We start from the raw sequence: 18,630 nt of genomic DNA on the forward strand, positions 1-18,630 counted from the left end.
AAGTACTAAACCACACATTGACTGTTGTCTGTAAATTTATATTTAAATAAAGAAAAATTCTTAGGCTTGTGACTCTAACACAAAGTCAGTTAATAGCTGGTAACAATCTACAACAATAGTATACTGCAGCAGCTAATAAATGTTAACAAAACATAAATCTAGATAGTCTAGACTCTAAAGCAATTTATAAACATTGTTTATTACATTTTTTATTCATTTATTTCAAAGGTACAGTAAATTGGAAAAAAGCAGTGTACTTACTGAAAAATCTTACAGTAATGTCATGATAGGTTCACCGTGGCCTGGATGAGTAACCTAAACTTTATAATATAAACATGAGCTCTCACTGTGCTATATTTATGATTTGTCCATATATGAACATGCTGTTTATAACTTTGACATTATAACACCATGAAATAAGATTCGTATGTGCAGTGACCACTGAGGTTTTATTGCCCAATAAAAATCAGCCAGAGATATTATTTTTTCATTTGGAAGGACTGTTACGGTCCAGCTCTGGTAATTCATCTAGGGTTTAATGCCCTGCTTGCCAGACCTCTCAGATTGGTCAAGAGGAAAATCTTTTCTCACATTCCTGTGATCGAACTAGAAATTACATTTTTTAGAATTACAATTTTGTAAAATATTTAAATATGTGTCCAAAAGTTGACATTATATGCACACTGTTACTTGACTGTATTTGCAATTGAAGAGGAAATAATATGGATGCTAAATGTCCAAAAACAAATGTTAGAACTTGCTGAACACAGGAATTTATCAGGTAAAGCAAAGGTAAGAATGGTAAATGACATGTGATTTAGCAATATCAATCGTTATGTAATAGATAGTTGGCCAAAACACAAGTTGTATATTACCTTTTATCAAAAGTAAAAACTTTTAGTCATCACATTGTGTCAGTCTTGCTGTCACCTCTAAACTTAAATAGCAGTGGCAGCTGACTGCTTCTTCACATCTGAAGCAAGTTCCTCCTCTTTGCCAAGATTAAAATAAGATTCGATATTGAAATAAGACCCCAGTGACAACAAATTAAACATTGTAAACTAGCAAATACACACAACAAGAAAGCCTACATTAAAAAGAAGAAACACAACATGAAAAAAGCACAGACTGTAAAACTTTTATGCCATATAAGTGTATTATCCAAATGTCTATGATGAATGTGTTATTGCTTTAAAATTAAAACATATCAACATCATGAATATAAGTATAGAAAGGATGTTCAGTTGATGTAAACCATAAGGATAATTAAAATATCACATGCTCCAGCAAACCAAAAAAACAAATGAAGGACAACATGTTGCTATTTTCCACTAGGACTGAGATACATCATCATAAACCAAGTAGAAGAACATGACCAAATCCGGCTGGACAGTTTAGCTGAGTGTTCAGTAAATACACTATATAAACGACAGCCTCTGATTGCAGCACAGTTGCCCATCAAAGGTGGGTGAGTTAAACCTTCTATCCATCCATCTATCTATCTATCTATCTATCTATCTATCTATCTATCCATCCATCTATCTATCCATCTATCTATCTATCATTATATATACATATATATATATGTGTGTGTGTGACTAGTCATTTATATATTTTTTTCAGAATCCTGAACTTGACTGCTGCGATTTATATCTGAGTATAATACAGGGTAAATAACTTGTGACAATATGATCTGTTTGGAGGTTTCACTGATTGGACTGTATTAGGAGAGTTAGAGTTGAAAGTTAGACAATGACAATCAAAAAGTGAATCTAAGTATATCAGCATGGTGATGTCAGTTCTGCTCCACAGTGAAGTACAATCATGGGAGATGGTGAAATGGAGTGTTTCGGCCCGGCGGCCATTTACCTCCGGAAGCCAGAAAGAGAGCGACTCGAGGCTCAGAACACCCCCTTTGACGCCAAATCAGCATTCTTCGTGACAGATCAAGCTGAGATGTACCTGAAAAGTACTCTTGTTAGTAGAGAGGGTGGCAAAGCTACTGTCAAAACTCACTGTGGGAAAGTAAGTATCATAGAGTAAACAAACAAACAATCAAAAAACTATTTCATATGTTACTGTGCTTGAGTTCAGAAGTTTTTCTTAAATAGTGTAGAAATGTGTGTACAAAAAGTCTAAACAATGTTCATTACAGACGGTCACAGTAAAAGAAGATGAAATCTTCCAATGAATCCTCCCAAGTTTGACAAAATGGAGGACATGGCCATGATGACCCACCTCAATGAGCCTGCTGTGCTGTTTAACCTCAAAGAGCGTTACGCAGCATGGATGATCTATGTAAGCAAATCAGAATTTATTCCTGGAATAGGGCAGCAACATTGTAAAACTGGACGATCTCCATTTCAGACCTACTCTGGCTTGTTCTGCGCCACTGTCAATCCATACAAATGGCTCCCAGTGTACGACGCAGTTGTTGTGGCTGGATACCGAGGCAAGAAGAGGATTGAAGCCCCACCTCACATCTTCTCCATCTCTGACAACGCCTACCAGTTTATGCTCACTGGTAAGTGGATTCCAGCAGTCTCAACAAATAACAGTTAAAAAGATAAAATTCTATAAATTGCTATTTTGACAGAGTTCATAGATGAGCTAAATCCTAATCGTATATGTATAAATGAAAGAGGACTGATGTTTTTTATCCTTAGCTGAGAAAAATTAGTGGTACAGTTCAAATTAATGTATAATTAGTAAGTACTTCATAAAAACCATGAGTTTGCATTATTGTATAAAAAGTTACGTTCTTCTATATGCATGTATATGAATAAATAAATGAAGTTTAGGATGTAGCCTATTAATCTAATACCATTGCAAGAAAAATAACAAACTTCACAAACACTTTATAGCTTCAAGTTAATATAGAGTGCTACCTATTTTAGAAATCCTGTTAACATTTTACGATTTAATTTCAGATCGTGAGAATCAGTCTGTCCTGATTACGTGAGTAAATATTCTTCTGCTGACACAACCTGAAGCTTTTCAATTATAATTGTAAATCAATAAAAGATTTATGACTAAATGATGATCTCATATAAATCTCCAGCGGAGAATCTGGTGCAGGAAAGACTGTGAACACAAAGCGTGTCATTCAGTACTTTGCAACTGTTGCGATGTCTAGTCCAAAGAAGGCAGAGCCTGTCCCTGGAAAAATGCAGGTTAGTGAATACCTATTCTAGACAATGTTATTAATAATGACAGTGTTTGTAATTCACCCCACGACTACCCACTGTCCTGCAATTACATCTAGGGATCACTGGAAGACCAGATCATTGCAGCCAACCCTCTGCTGGAGGCTTATGGTAATGCCAAGACTATAAGGAACGATAACTCCTCTCGTTTTGTAAGTTGCACCTATGACTCATCATTAATAACATCATAAATTTTCAATCACAATTTCAAAGCAGGCAAACAGTTGAGCTTTTATCAATGATTTCAATCTAGGGTAAATTCATCAGGATTCACTTTGGGACCACTGGTAAACTGGCCAAAGCAGATATTGAAACTTGTGAGTAAACACTGTTTTAAGCCAAACATTTTATTTGGAGGCTAAGATGTGGGTTAATCAATTGAACAAGTACTTTTTCCTCTTTTTTTTTCTTTCATGGAAAGATCTGCTAGAAAAGTCAAGGGTAACATTCCAGCTGTCTGCTGAGAGGAGTTACCACATCTTCTACCAGCTCATGACTGGACACAAGCCAGAGCTGCTCGGTGAGAAATCTACAGGATTGTGTTTCAGTTGTTTCCATGTTTGAGAGCACTATTAACATACTGCACATCAACTCTTTACAGAGGCCCTGCTCATCACCACCAACCCTTATGACTATCCAATGATCAGTCAAGGTGAAATCTCTGTCAAGAGTATCGATGACGTGGAGGAGTTCATTGCCACAGATGTATGTGGACAGCTGCAATATTATTATTAGTAGTAGTATTTTAGATTCTATGCAATATATCTGAGCAAACAAACATCAGAATAACAGCAGCCTTAACTGAATACTGCATGACACAGCATAAAATAGCCTTCTTTTTTGACTCCAATAAACAATGTGATTTATTTGGTCTGTGTAAAAACAGACTGCCATTGACATTCTTGGCTTCACTGCTGATGAGAAAATCAGCATCTACAAGCTGACGGGTGCTGTGATGCATCATGGGAGCATGAAGTTCAAACAGAAGCAGAGAGAGGAGCAGGCCGAACCTGACGGCAATGAGGGTGATCAAAGTTTAGCACATATTAACATATAAACATTCACTTAATTAGCAATGATAATGCATAAAACTCTGCTTCCTTAGCGGCTGATAAAATCGCCTACCTCATGTGCCTCAACTCCGCTGAAATGCTGAAAGCTCTGTGCTACCCCAGAGTGAAGGTCGGAACGAGATGGTGACCAAAGGCCAGACAGTACCACAGGTGATGATTTTATCAACACATTTAACTTATGGATACAGTGAGAAATGTCTCAGACATAGTCATCGTGAGAGTCCTTTGAATTTCTCAGGTGAGCAATTCAGTCTCGGCACTCTGCAAGTCTGTCTATGAGAAAATGTTCCTGTGGATGGTCATCCGTATCAATGAGATGTTGAACACAACGCAGCCTAGACAGTTCTACATCGTGTGCTGGACATCGCTGGATTTGAGATCTTTGATGTGAGTATCAGTCATTAACATCTCTGAAAGAATCAAGACATACAAGATAACAGTCAGTTGCAATAATTGCTTCTGTTGAATTATCAGTTCAACAGCTTGGAGCAGCTTTGCATCAACTTCACAAATGAGAAACTGCAACAGTTCTTCAACCATCACATGTTTGTTTTGGAGCAAGATGAGTACAAAAAAGAAGGCATTGAATGGGAGTTCATTGACTTTGGTATGGACTTGGCTGCCTGCATTGAGCTCATTGAGAAAGTAAGAGGATATTCAGTAAATTAAAATAACTATTCTCACTGTGGCTGTACTTGAGTGTGAATATTTCTTCAACAGCCAATGGGCATCTTCTCCATCCTTGAAGAGGAGTGCATGTTCCCAAAGGCTACAGACACAAGCTTCAAAAACAAGCTGCATGACCAGCATCTGGGCAAAACTGCAGCTTTCCAGAAGCCCAAGCCTGCCAAAGGTAAGCCAGAGGCCCACTTCTCTCTGGTGCACTACGCCGGCACTGTGGACTACAACATTGGTGGATGGTTGGACAAGAACAAGGATCCACTGAATGACTCAGTTGTGCAACTTTACCAAAAGTCATCACTCAAAGTGCTGGCCCTCCTGTATGCCGCTGTTCCAGGTGCAGAAGGTACAAACATCTGCATTTCCTCAATTCCTTTGTGTTTTAATTATGTACAAGACACCTGCTTATACAAAAACTTTGAAAAAAAAAAAAATGAAAAAAGATTAAGATCATCAGAACGGAACAAACTATGTGATCAAAGATTTTGGAGTTTCAAAATATGAAGTAGATTCAAGATAACAGTTAGATTCAACAAGATGTGAATAGACATTTATTGAAGGGGTTAATGGAAAGCAACAAGATTAACTAAAAAAAAAAAAAACTTCTGTCATTGATATAAAACAGAGGGAGGTGGAAAGAAAGGAGGCAAGAAGAAGGGTGGTTCCTTCCAGACGGTGTCTGCACTTTTTAGGGTAAACAGATTATCTCTCTTAATGAAGTTTGTGAAATTTTTCAACATTACAGATTAGATTAATTACAAACGTTTCCACAGGAGAACTTGGCTAAACTGATGTCTAATCTGAGGAGCACTCACCCTCACTTTGTGCGCTGCTTGATTCCTAATGAATCCAAGACTCCAGGTAATCTTGATCCTTGAAGACTCAAATGCATCACAGTTTTGAAAAAAAATGTCTGGAACCTTAAGAACATTTGCAATTCAGGTCTGATGGAGAACTTCCTGGTTATCCACCAGCTCAGGTGTAATGGTGTCCTGGAGGGCATCAGAATCTGCAGGAAGGGTTTCCCCAGCAGAATCCACTACGGTGACTTCAAGCAGAGGTAAAGACATCTTTTTGCAACTTCTTACTTAGAGATGATGTATCACCTAATCTCCGCTTCCTTACATGATAACACAAGAATATGAGTCTTCCCTAAATGTCCTTTAGATACAAAGTATTAAACGCTAGCGTCATCCCTGAGGGACAGTTCATTGACAACAAAAAGGCTGCAGAGAAACTCTTGGGCTCTATTGATGTTGACCACACCCAATACAAATTTGGACTCACCAAGGTGAGCTGCTCAGCAAATACACCATGTGGACAAAACTATTTCAACTCTTTCCTACTCATTTTTGACTCTGCTACAACACAATGACATTGTAGAGAATTCAGTGCTTCCAAATGTACTGCAACAGTCTGAGGAAGGAAGGCCCGAAGCTTTTGAATAGAGGTTCAAGTCTAGGTTTTGTGCCAGTCAAGTTATTCCACACCACACCAGTTTTTCCACAAGTTATTACCCCAAAAAATTATATATGGACCCCACTTTGTGTACTGGACGCTGTCATGCCTCCAAACTGTTACATCAAAAAAGAAAGGACAGAATTCTCTCAAATGTCATTCTATAGTATAGTATAGAACATAATATTTTTTTTTTTTCCCACTGGAATTACTGGAACAGTCAAACTCAATTATTATTAGGGCCATATAGTGTATCCCAGGCCACATCTACGCTGAAAATGACTTATTGGCTTATTCAACACTACACCACTAATATATTCCAAATGTTGTTGTAGGTGTTCTTCAAAGCTGGTCTGTTGGGTACTCTTGAGGAGATGAGAGATGAGAAATTAGCACATCTGGTTACCATGACTCAGGCTTTGTGCCGTGGATATGTCATGAGGAAGGAGTTTGTCAAAATGATGGAAAGGAGGTACAATGAACTTACAATAATGTTTGGAAAACAACTGTTTAGTACCACAGAGTGATAAAGACTGATTTACTGATTACAATTTACACAGGGAGTCAATTTATACCATCCAATACAACATCCGCTCATTCATGAATGTGAAACATTGGCCATGGATGAAGGTGTACTTCAAGATCAAGCCTCTTCTGAAGACTGCAGAGACTGAGAAAGAAATGGCAGCCATGAAGGAGAATTATGAAAAAATGAAAGAAGATTTAACAAAGGCATTAGCTAAAAAAAAGGAGCTTGAGGAGAAAATGGTGTCACTTGTTCAGGAGAAAAACGATCTTCTACTGCAAGTAACTTCTGTGAGTATTTCAGCTCTTATTTATCCCAATATGGATCCTACAGCAACAAACATGAGTCATTAACTATGTCCATGTCAATGAACAGGAATCTGAAAACCTCTCTGATGCTGAGGAGAGATGTGAAGGGCTCATCAAAAGCAAGATCCAGCTCGAGGGCAAACTCAAAGAGACAAACGAGAGACTGGAGGATGAGGAGGAAATCAATGCTGAACTGACTGCCAAGAAGAGGAAACTGGAGGATGAATGCTCCGAGCTGAAGAAAGACATCGATGACCTGGAGCTCACCTTGGCCAAAGTGGAGAAGGAGAAACATGCAACAGAAAATAAAGTCAGTATTATATATCACAGATTGTGATTCAGGCTGTTGATAATGAAAACAGTAATCAATGTTTCCATTTAGGTGAAAAACCTGACGGAGGAGATGGCCTCTCAGGATGAGAGCATTGCTAAGCTGACCAAAGAGAAGAAAGCCCTCCAAGAGGCACACCAGCAGACTCTTGATGACCTTCAAGCAGAGGAAGACAAAGTCAACACTCTGACTAAAGCTAAGACAAAGCTTGAGCAGCAAGTGGACGATGTAAGATGTTTGGCATAAGAATAAGACTGTGAATCAGTGGGAATCAATGAGAAATTAATATTGTTGCTAATTAATATTTTAATGCTCTGATTTGTCACAATAGCTTGAGGGCTCACTGGAACAAGAGAAGAAGCTCCGTATGGACCTTGAGAGAGCCAAGAGGAAGCTTGAGGGTGATCTGAAACTGGCCCAGGAGTCCATAATGGACCTGGAGAATGACAAACAGCAATCAGATGAGAAGATCAAAAAGTGAGTGGGTATCAGATTTTTAACTTTACACAGTTACACAAAATAAGTATTTGGCACATTTTACAAAACAATACTTTAAAAACAGGAAGGAATTTGAGACAAGTCAGCTTCTCAGCAAGATTGAGGATGAACAGACTTTGGGAGCACAGCTTCAGAAGAAGATCAAAGAACTTCAGGTAACACTAACCCTAGTCTATCTGATGTGAAATGGTGAAGTAGATGCATAGCTGGAAAAATCCACATTACAAATATCAATAATTATTATTTTTTTTTTCCAATTAGGCCCGTATCGAGGAGCTGGAAGAGGAGATTGAGGCAGAGCGAGCTGCTCGTGCCAAAGTGGAGAAGCAGAGAGCTGATCTCTCCAGGGAACTTGAGGAGATCAGTGAGAGGCTTGAGGAAGCTGGTGGTGCCACTGCTGCCCAGATTGAGATGAACAAGAAGCGTGAAGCCGAATTCCAGAAGATGCGTCGTGATCTGGAAGAGTCTACCTTGCAGCATGAAGCTACAGCTGCAGCTCTCCGAAAGAAGCAGGCAGACAGTGTGGCTGAGCTCGGAGAACAGATCGACAACCTCCAGCGGGTCAAGCAGAAGCTGGAGAAGGAGAAGAGTGAATACAAGATGGAGATTGATGACTTGTCAAGCAACATGGAGGCTGTGGCTAAAGCAAAGGTAATGTCACTAGATTATCATTGATAAGTACACAATCATCTTTACAAACATATTCATTAAATCTCTAATCTCTTTAGGGTAATTTAGAGAAGATGTGCCGCACACTTGAAGACCAGCTGAGTGAAATCAAGGCCAAAAGTGATGAAAATAGTCGCCAGTTGAACGACATGAATGCACAACGAGCAAGACTTCAGACTGAAAATGGTAAGAGAGTAAGCTACACGTGTAAAAAAACCTCAAAACAAAATTGAGTTAAAGATTCTGTTATTATATTTCATGCTAATATCTGTAACCTCTTTCTAAGGTGAATTTAGTCAACTGGAAGAGAAAGAAGCACTTGTTTCACAGTTAACTAGAGGAAAACAGGCTTATACTCAGCAAATCGAGGATCTCAAAAGACATATTGAGGAAGAAGTCAAGGTAGAGTTGCACATATTATTTTGTTTTGATAATCAAATGATTTTAATGCTTTTTGAAGAGTGTTTAAATTCCCAAAATGTGCCTTATAGGCCAAGAATGCTCTGGCCCATGCGGTTCAGTCTGCCCGCCATGACTGTGATTTGCTCAGAGAGCAGTATGAGGAGGAGCAGGAGGCCAAAGCTGAACTCCAGCGTGGAATGTCTAAGGCCAACAGTGAGGTGGCCCAGTGGAGAGCCAAATATGAGACTGATGCCATCCAACGCACTGAAGAGCTTGAGGAAGCCAAGTAAATACAGAAAAAAACAAAAAAAGTCTTCAGTACCCTACATTTAATAATAAGAATTCATAATTTCATACCACTTTCTTCAGGAAAAAGTTGGCACAGCGTCTGCAGGATGCTGAAGAATCCATTGAGGCAGTGAACTCCAAGTGTGCCTCACTGGAAAAGACCAAACAGAGACTGCAGGGTGAAGTAGAGGACCTCATGATTGATGGGGAGAGGGCAAATGCATTGGCTGCCAACCTTGACAAGAAGCAGAGAAACTTTGATAAGGTAAGAAAGATGTGGATAATCTTCAAATCTAAACCTTGAACCATGGACTTGGCTAATTAACAATGACTACATTTCTTTTTCAGGTCCTATCAGAGTGGAAGCAGAAGTATGAGGAAAGCCAGGCTGAACTAGAAGGTGCTCAGAAAGAAGCTCGTTCTCTCAGCACTGAGCTTTTCAAAATGAAGAACTCTTATGAAGAAGCTCTTGACCACCTCGAGACCCTGAAGAGGGAGAACAAGAATCTGCAACGTAAATGGCACATTTATTTTTACAGCAAGGATTTAAAAAAAAAAAAATGCATTAAAAAAAAAAAACAGAAAATGTACTATTGATTTTTAAATACTTTTAGAGGAGATTTCTGACCTCACTGAGCAGCTTGGAGAGACTGGAAAGAGCATTCATGAGTTAGAGAAAGCCAAGAAGACAGTGGAGTCTGAGAAATCAGAGATCCAGGCTGCACTTGAAGAAGCCGAGGTGCCATTCCTTTGATACAATACTAACATCACACCAGTGCTTTGAATAATATTAAAACATTGTCTATGTAGTGGTTCAAAACCTTAAACGAACATACTTATTTCCTTCTTAAACAATCACAAATGTAGTGCCATAACTCTGGAGGCATATAGTACATTTTGACAAGTTTAAAAAGTAAGTCAATTATTTCCTTTTTTCCTTGCAGGGCACCCTGGAGCATGAAGAGTCCAAGATTCTTCGTGTGCAGCTGGAGCTGAACCAGGTGAAGAGCGAGATTGACAGGAAGCTGGCTGAGAAGGACGAGGAGATGGAACAGATCAAGAGGAACAGCCAAAGAGTGATCGATTCCATGCAGAGCACACTGGACTCTGAGGTCAGGAGCAGAAATGATGCCCTGAGGGTCAAAAAGAAGATGGAGGGAGATCTGAATGAGATGGAGGTCCAGCTGAGCCATGCCAACCGCCAGGCTGCTGAGGCCCAGAAACAGCTCAGGAACGTCCAAGGCCAACTCAAGGTATCTCTGTAGAATGAGGAGTTTAAATGTTTAATAATATGAATATGATACATGAATTAGCTGAAGCATTACATGCAACTAACAAAGAAAGAACATTGCCACAGGATGCCCAACTGCACCTTGATGAAGCTGTCAGAGGACATGAGGACATGAAGGAGCAGGTGGCCATGGTGGAGCGCAGGAATAGCCTGATGCAAGCAGAGATTGAGGAGCTGAGAGCTGCACTTGAGCAAACAGAGAGAGGCCGCAAAGTGGCGGAGCAGGAGCTGGTGGATGCCAGCGAGCGTGTGGGACTGCTGCACTCACAAGTACAGAAAATAATTAAATACTAAGAGCAAATTCAGCTTACATGATACAGTTTTAGTTAAATATACTCTAAACTACCTGCTTAAATCCTGCAGAATACGAGTCTTATTAACACCAAGAAGAAGCTTGAGACTGATCTGGTCCAGGTTCAAGGTGAGGTGGATGATGCAGTCCAGGAGGCCAGAAATGCAGAGGAGAAGGCCAAGAAGGCCATCACTGATGTGAGTGTTTACTTTCTGTTGCTCTATTCTAATTTAAACAGTTATTTGACTCTGGTAACAAAGAGATCATTCATGGAAGCTAATTCTATCTATATTGGTTAGCTCATTTTCATTGGCTTATATTTCAGGCTGCCATGATGGCCGAGGAGCTAAAGAAGGAGCAGGACACCAGTGCTCACCTGGAGAGGATGAAGAAGAACCTGGAGCTGACTATCAAAGACCTGCAGCACCGTCTGGATGAGGCTGAGAGTCTGGCCATGAAGGGCGGAAAGAAACAGCTCCAGAAACTGGAGTCCAGGGTAAATTACAGGCTAAATACAGACTTAGGGTGTACTCACACTAGGAACGGTTGCCTTGTACCGAGCCAGAGTGCGATTATACCCCCGCCTGCACTTACATTGCACTTAACGTTCTGGGTTGGAGCAGGCTTTCGTCATTACGATTCAACTTTTGTTTTGAAGAAAACAGGAAGAAAAGCGCTTTCGCTAATAGACTGTCTAATATATTTATCACTTATGCAGTGTAGTGATTTTCATTTAACTGTGCTGCACGTATCAGAAAATGATTATGGAGTCAGACGACATTGATTGAGGAATTTGCAGCTATCCTCGCAAAGTATAAAAACTGTTTATCAATAAGGTGAAAACCAGACCTGTTATAAACCTATATTACTCAATACTCAAATTAACTGAAAATGGCTACTTTCCAAGTAGTAATAGATGTTTTTGTAGAAATTATGACAGTAGAGCAGTTAGCGATCACACTACATGTGTACCACACCAGAGCCCAACTGAACCATGCTCTGGCTCACCTCTTCAAGAGGGCCAGGACATGGTTCAAAAGAACCAGACTTTGGGGGTGCTCGAGCATGGTTCAGATCGCCTAGTGTGAGTACACCTTTAGATGAACGGGCCATGGTAGAGATTTGACAGGTGACAACAATAACTCTCTACTGAAGGTGCGTGAGTTGGAGGCTGAAGTTGAAGCTGAACAGAGACGTGGTGCAGACGCTGTGAAAGGAGTGCGCAAATATGAAAGGAGAGTGAAGGAGCTCACCTACCAGGTAAAACTACACAAGAATTAGACATTTAACACCTTTCATGATAATATACATAGTTTAACCAAGACCATGAACAATTTTACACCCAAAGACTGAGGAAGACAAGAAGAATGTGACCCGACTTCAGGATCTGGTAGACAAGCTGCAGCTGAAAGTGAAGGCCTACAAACGCCAAGCTGAAGAAGCTGTAAGTCTAATGTCAAATGGCTTGAGTGTGAAGTTTTGACATTTTCTATTCAATACACTCCGTGAGTGCTATGCTCTGAAAGGGGTTGGATATCTTGTGCAATCCTAACAGGAGGAGCAGGCCAACACTCACCTGTCCAGGTACAGGAAGGTGCAGCATGAGCTGGAGGAGTCTCATGAGCGTGCTGACATCGCAGAGTCCCAGGTCAACAAGCTGAGAGCCAAGAGCCGTGAAGCTGGGAAGGTAACAACAGATGATAATTATGTAGAGAAAAGTTACTTTTTTATACATAAAAGTTATGAAACATTTTCAATAAAATCGTTTTTTGGGGTTTTTTTTTTGCATTTTCAAGACTAAAGATGAAGAATGAAGACAAGAAACTACACCTACAAGCAAGCATATGACTGACTTGTGCTGAGTTTTTCTGTGTCTATTAAATGGCAAAGTTTGACTTCGTTCTCCACTATTTTTTTCCACTTTCAAACTTTATCACATATTCAATCACTGTTTTAAAAGACAAGATGAGGCATGTTGTGGTAAAGAACACAAATGCAGTGTACTGAACTTGCGATAGTAACAAAGATACAACAAAATACTCAAGGAGATAAAAGAAAATGGGTATATTTATACACAAAAATGCATTGCATGAAACAATAACAGAGGAAATATCAGAATACAAAGGGAACGGGAAACATCAACCCATCAACACAGAAAAGGCAAGACCACAAAAAAACTTCAAAATAAGTTTGCTTTCAAAAGGCAGCATTCCAAAGCATGCCAAAATTGATGTACCTTACATACAGAGCCGTTGAGAAACAGTTGCGACATGCTTTGATCTCACTGCCATGCGGTCACCTGGTTCATGGCTCTCTCTGTGCTGTCTATTTTGAATGGGTTTAATCAGGACAGACAGCAGTTTCACTATATTTGCAGCAATTTCTAGTAATTACATACACATCAAGTATTTTTAAATTAAAAGAAAGACAAAAATAAAAGAACAAAATAAACAACAAATAATATGTACTAACGAGTATCCACAATATACAAGAGGTCCGGTTTTGCTCACAGCACTGCAGTAGCACGCTCGCTGACTTTTTTACAATACAATACGTAAGTACAATACGACAACAGTATAAAAAATACATGAGTCTGTAAATCAATACAATCCAAAAAAAAAAAAAAGATCAATATATTACATCAAGTATCCTCTTTAGTAGCTGAGATGTCTTAACAGCTTTACGATTGTTAAGATTCATAAAAAATCTTTAAATCAATGGAAAATATTTGGTACAGTTTACATACATTTTGCTTTGTGTATATATTTCCCAAATTAAACAAAAAATGTAATTATGTTGTCCATTTCTACTAGACCAGTATCACAATCCAAAAACAGGACCATTATATAATTTACAGGTGCATCTCAATAAATTAGTATGTCGTCGAAAAGTTCATTTATTTCAGTAATTCAACTCAAATTGTGAAACTCGTGTATAAAATCAATTCAATGCACACAGGCTGAAGTAGTTTAAGTCTTCGGTTCTTTTAATTGTGATGATTTTGGCTCACATTTAAAAAAAAACACCAATTCACTATCTCAACAAATTAGAATATGGTGACGTGCCAATCAGCTAATCAACTCAAAACACCTGCAAAGGTTTCCTGAGCCTTCAAAATGGTTTCTCAGTTTGGTTCACTAGGCTACACAATCATGGGGAAGACTGCTGATCTGACAGTTGTCCAGAAGACAATCATTGACACCCTTCACAAGGAGGTTAAGCCACAAACATTCATTGCCAAAGAAGCTGGCTGTTCACAGAGTGCTGTATCCAAGCATGTTAACAGAAAGTTGAGTGGAAGGAAAAAGTGTGGGGAAAAAAAGATACACAACCAACCGAGAGAACCGCAGCCTTATGAGGATTGTCAAGCAAAATCGATTCAAGAATTTGGGTGAACTTCACAAGGAATGGACTGAGGCTGGGGTCAAGGCATCAAGAGCCACCACGCACAGACGTGTCCAGGAATTTGGCTACAGTTGTCGTATTCCTCTTGTTAAGCCACTCCTGAACCACAGACAACGTCAGAGGCGTCTTACCTGGGCTAAGAAGGAGAAGAAGAGCTGGACTGTTGCCCAGTGGTCCAAAGTCCTCTTTTCAGATGAGAGCAAGTTTTGTATTTCATTTGGAAACCAAGGTCCTAGAGTCTGGAGGAAGGGTGGAGAAGCTCATAGCCCAAGTTGCTTGAAGTCCAGTGTTAAGTTTCCACAGTCTGTGATGATTTGGGGTGCAATGTCATCTGCTGGTGTTGGTCCATTGTGTTTTTTGAAAACCAAAGTCACTGCACCCGTTTACCAAGAAATTTTGGAGCACTTCATGCTTCCTTCTGCTGACCAGCTTTTTAAAGATGCTGATTTCATTTTCCAGCAGGATTTGGCACCTGCCCACACTGCCAAAAGCACCAAAAGTTGGTTAAATGACCATGGTGTTGGTGTGCTTGACTGGCCAGCAAACTCACCAGACCTGAACCCCATAGAGAAACTATGGGGTATTGTCAAGAGGAAAATGAGAAACAAGAGACCAAAAAATGCAGATGAGCTGAAGGCCACTGTCAAAGAAACCTGGGCTTCCATACCACCTCAGCAGTGCCACAAACTGATCACCTCCATGCCACGCCGAATTGAGGCAGTAATTAAAGCAAAAGGAGCCCCTACCAAGTATTGAGTACATATACAGTAAATGAACATACTTTCCAGAAGGCCAACAATTCAGTAAACTTTTTTATTTTTATTGGTCTTATGAAGTATTCTAATTTGTTGAGATAGTGAATTGGTTGTTTTTTGTTAAATGTGAGCTAAAATCATCACAATTAAAAGAACCAAAGACTTAAACTACTTCAGTCTGTGTGCTTTGAATTTATTTAATACACGAGTTTCACAATTTGAGTTGAATTACTGAAATAAATGAACTTTTCCATGACATTCTAATTTATTGGGATGCACCTGTATATCGACAAATTTGCACACACTCGCTGACTTGGTAAACAAGTCAAGTCAAGTCACCTTTATTTATATAGCGCTTTTAACAATACAGATTGTGTCAAAGCACTTAACAGTATCAAATTGGAGGATAGAGTGTCAGTAATGTATAATGATAAGATTAAACACTCAATGTTCAGTTAAAGGCATTTCATTATTGAATTCAGAGATGTCATTGTCTAGCTCAGTTTAGTTTAAATAGTATATGTGCAATCAAATCGACGATAATTGCTAGAAATTAAGTGTCCCCAACTGAGCAAGCCAGAGGCGACAGCGGCAAGGAACCAAAACTCCCTCTGAGACAGAATGGAGAAAAAACCTTGGGAGAAACCAGGCTCAGTCGGGGGTCAGTTCTCCTCTGACCAGACGAAACCAGCAGTTCAATTCCAACCACAGCCAGATTGTGTAAAAGGCTTATCTGATTCCGTGGTCTTGTCCCAATGGAGCATTTTAATTTATAATTTAATGTATTTGTTATATTTGTGTTTTATTCATTATTTGAAGTTTTCCATTTATATGATTTATTCATTTGCTATAATTGTAATGTATAGTTTAATGCATTTATTGTTTTTCGGTCTATTTTTATAATATATATTTGTTTGTTTATTATAATTTAAATTCATAGTTTAATTAATTTAATATATTTCTGTTGTATATACATATATATATATATATATATATATATATATATATATATATACTATTTATTATTTTAGAATGTATTTATTCATTTTTTATATTTGTATATTATTATGTTTTAATAAAAATTTTAAATGTATAAATGTATTATATTTCTATCTTTATATTGTTGCAATTTCTAACAATACTAGTATTATGTAGTTAGGTATTTTATTATATTTTTAGTTTTATTGTATTTTAGTCGAGGTCTTCACTGGGGATATGTCTCTGGGGCTCATCTGGGTGTCCTGGTCTCCGCTGACAATCAGGGCTGTAGACATCATCTCTTGGTGCTGATCCACCATCTGAACGGATACGAACTGAGAAACAGAATAAGAAAGAAATAGACAAATATTAGCGTAGATGCCATTCTTCTTATGATGTAACGAGTATATCGTGTGTTATGGGGAGTGTTCCCGGTTCCGGTTGATCTAATTAATGCAGCCTAACAATCCTTTAACGGATTTGAACAATAGAAGCGTATTAGTGTGTTATGTGTACGCCAGGATAGAGATGTGTCTTTAATCTAGATTTAAACTGCCAGAGTGTGTCTGCCTCCCGAACAGTGTTAGGTAGATAGTTCTAGAGTTTGGGTGCTAAATAGGAAAATGATCTGCCGCCCGCAGTTGATTTTGATATTCTAGGTATTATCAAATAGCCAGAGTTTTGAGAACGCAGCGGCCGTGGAGGACTATAATGTGATAAGAGCTCGCTCAAGTACTGAGGAGCTAAACCATTCAGGGCTTTATAAGTAATTAACAAGATTTTAAAATCTATCCGATGTTTGATAGGGAGCCAGTGCAGTGTTGACAGAACCGGGCTAATATGGTCATATTTCCTGGTTCTAGTAAGAACTCTAGCTTCTGCATTTTGGACCAACTGTAGTTTGTTGATCAAGCGTGCAGAACAACCACCCAATAATCCATGACAATAGTCTAACCTTGAGGTCATAAACGCATGAACTAACATTTCTGCATTTGACGTTGAGAGCATAGGTTGCAATTTATATATGTTTTTGAGATGGAAAAACGCAGTTTTACGGATGCTAGAAACATGGCTTTCAAATGAAAGATTGCTATCAAACAACACACCTAGGTTCTTGACTGATGAAGAAGAATTGACAGAGCAGCCGTCAAGTGTTAGGGAGTGTTCTAGGTTATTACATGTGGGGTTTTTAGGTCCGATAATTAACACCTCTGTTTTTTCAGAGTTTAGCAGTAAGAAATTACTTGTCATCCAGTTTTTTATATCGACTATGCATTCCATTTGTTTCTGAATTTGGTGTGTTTCACCGGGCTGCGGAGAAATATAGAGCTGAGTATCATCAGCATAACAGTGAAAGCTAACACCATGTCTCCTGATAATATCTCCCAAGGGTAACATGTAAAGCGTGAAAAGTAACGGCCCTAGTACTGAGCCTTGAGGTACTCCATACTGCACTTGTGATCGATATGATACCTCTTCATTCACTGCTACGAACTGATGGCGGTCAGATAAGTACGATTTGAACCATGCTAAGGCACTTCCACTAATGCCAACAAAGTTTTGTAGTCTATTCAAAAGAATGTTGTGGTCAATAGTGTCGAACACAGCACTAAGATCCAGTAGAACTAATAAAGAGATACAACCACGATCAGATGATATAAGCAGGTCATTTGTAACTCTAATGAGAGCAGTCTCAGTACTATGATACGGTCTAAATCCTGACTGGAATTCCTCACAGATACCATTTTTCTCTAAGAAGGAATATAATTGTGAGGATACTACCTTTTCTAGTATCTCTGACAGAAAAGGAAGATTTGAGATCGGTCTGTAATTAACTAGATCTTTGGGGTCATGTTGTGGTTTTTTAATGAGAGGTTAATAACAGCCAATTTGAAGGTTTTGGGGACATATCCTAATGACAATGATGAATTAATAATAGCCAAAAGAGGATCTATGACTTCTGGAAGCAGCTCTTTTAGTAGTTTAGATGAAATAGGGTCTAACATACATGTTGTTGGTTTAGATGAGCCAGTCTGTCTGCTTCCTGACCTGGGCCCCAGTTAGTCAATTACAAACTCTAAGACTATGTGCCATATTTCTAGAGAGAAGAGTGGCACCACCCCAGGAGGGATGAACACCATCTCTTTTCAACAGGTCAGGTCTGCCCCAAAAACTTGTTCAGTTGTCTATAAAGCCTATGTTATTTTGCGGGCACCACTTAGACATCCAGCCATTAAGTGACGACAGTCTGCTATGAATCTCATCACCCCGGTAAGCAGGGAACGGACCAGAGCATATTACAGTGTCTGACATCGTATTTGCAAGTTCACACACCTCTTTAACATTATTTTTAGTGATCTCCGACTGGCGAAGCCGAACATCATTAACGCAGACGTGATAACAATCTTACTGAATTTACGTTTAGCATTAGTCAGCACTTTTAAATTTGCCAAGATGTCAGGCGCTCTG

General features: G+C 39.0%; 1 pseudogene; it reads left to right on the forward strand.

The window, feature by feature from the left end:
• The first annotated feature begins 1,612 nt into the window (after positions 1–1,612).
• On the forward strand, positions 1,613–12,918 carry LOC131525212 (myosin heavy chain, fast skeletal muscle-like; annotated as a pseudogene).
• Positions 12,919–18,630: the final 5,712 nt, after the last annotated feature.

The sequence above is a fragment of the Onychostoma macrolepis genome, chromosome 19 (assembly GCF_012432095.1).
Source record: "Onychostoma macrolepis isolate SWU-2019 chromosome 19, ASM1243209v1, whole genome shotgun sequence".
Taxonomy (NCBI): domain Eukaryota; kingdom Metazoa; phylum Chordata; class Actinopteri; order Cypriniformes; family Cyprinidae; genus Onychostoma; species Onychostoma macrolepis.